The sequence below is a fragment of the Oxyura jamaicensis genome, chromosome 3 (assembly GCF_011077185.1).
Source record: "Oxyura jamaicensis isolate SHBP4307 breed ruddy duck chromosome 3, BPBGC_Ojam_1.0, whole genome shotgun sequence".
NCBI lineage: Eukaryota > Metazoa > Chordata > Aves > Anseriformes > Anatidae > Oxyura > Oxyura jamaicensis.
In genome coordinates, this window is record NC_048895.1 from 13,441,152 (window position 1) to 13,441,975 (window position 824).

Genomic DNA, 824 nt, shown 5'->3' on the forward strand with positions numbered 1-824 from the left:
TCGCTCCGCCGCCCCCACAGGAGAGGCGCTCCAGCCCTCCCGCTGCGCTGAGCAGGGAAGGACCAGCTCCATCCCCCTGCCGGCAGCACGGCGCCTAACGCCCCCCCGGCCACCACCAGCCTTTTCAGTGGCCCTGGCACACCTCGGGCCCGTATCCAGCCGGGAGCCCCCCACCACCCCAGACCCCCTGTGCCCCCCCAGCCGCCCCCCGGCAGCAGCCCCCGCCGCCCTCAGCCGCCACCACGGCCAGCAGCTCGCGCAGGCGCAGTGGCGGCGGTGTCGCCATGGCGGAGCCGGCGGTGGCGGCGGTGTGAGTGCGGCCGGGCGGGCGGCGGGGCGGGCGGGGGCCGCGGGCCGGGCCGGGGCGGAGGGGCCGCCGGGGACACCGGGCCCTGCCGGGCCACCGGAGGGTGGTGGCGGCGGGTCGGGGCCCTCCGGCCTTTCAGGGCTCTGTAGGCAGCGCCGGGAGAAGCTTAACCCCTGAGAGCGGGGTTCATGGTCCCCCTGCCCTTCAGAGAGGCGCGAGGGGGCTGCTGCTTCCTGGTCTGAGCCTGCTCCATCCTCACCCTCCCCTCTCCTCACACAGACCTCTTTCTGCAAAACGGGCCGGGATCCTTCTGCTCTCCTTTCAGGACATGCTTGTAGCCGTCTGGCACTGAGAGCCAGTGGAGGCCTTTCTTGGACCGGGAGGGTTGGGATAATCACCCGCATGTGTGCAAGGCTTGCCACCCACATCTGCTGCTGCAAGCCAGACAGATATTTCTCTTCTTTTCTCTTTTTTCTTTTCTTTTCTTTTCTTTTCTTTTCTTTTCTTTTCTTTTCTT

At 68.3% G+C, this 824-nt stretch overlaps 1 protein-coding gene across 2 annotated transcripts in view; it reads left to right on the forward strand.

Moving 5' to 3' along the window:
* The first annotated feature begins 255 nt into the window (after window positions 1-255).
* The window catches only part of ENTPD6 (ectonucleoside triphosphate diphosphohydrolase 6), a 15,403-nt gene continuing 14,834 nt past the window's right edge, over window positions 256-824 (forward strand). Inside the window, exon 1 of one of the 2 annotated variants that reach the window (XM_035323099.1) lies at window positions 256-310. The gene's annotated coding sequence lies outside the window, so the exon portion shown is untranslated. The remainder of the gene's footprint in view (window positions 311-824) is intronic. The other variant, XM_035323100.1, reaches the window with a different exon arrangement.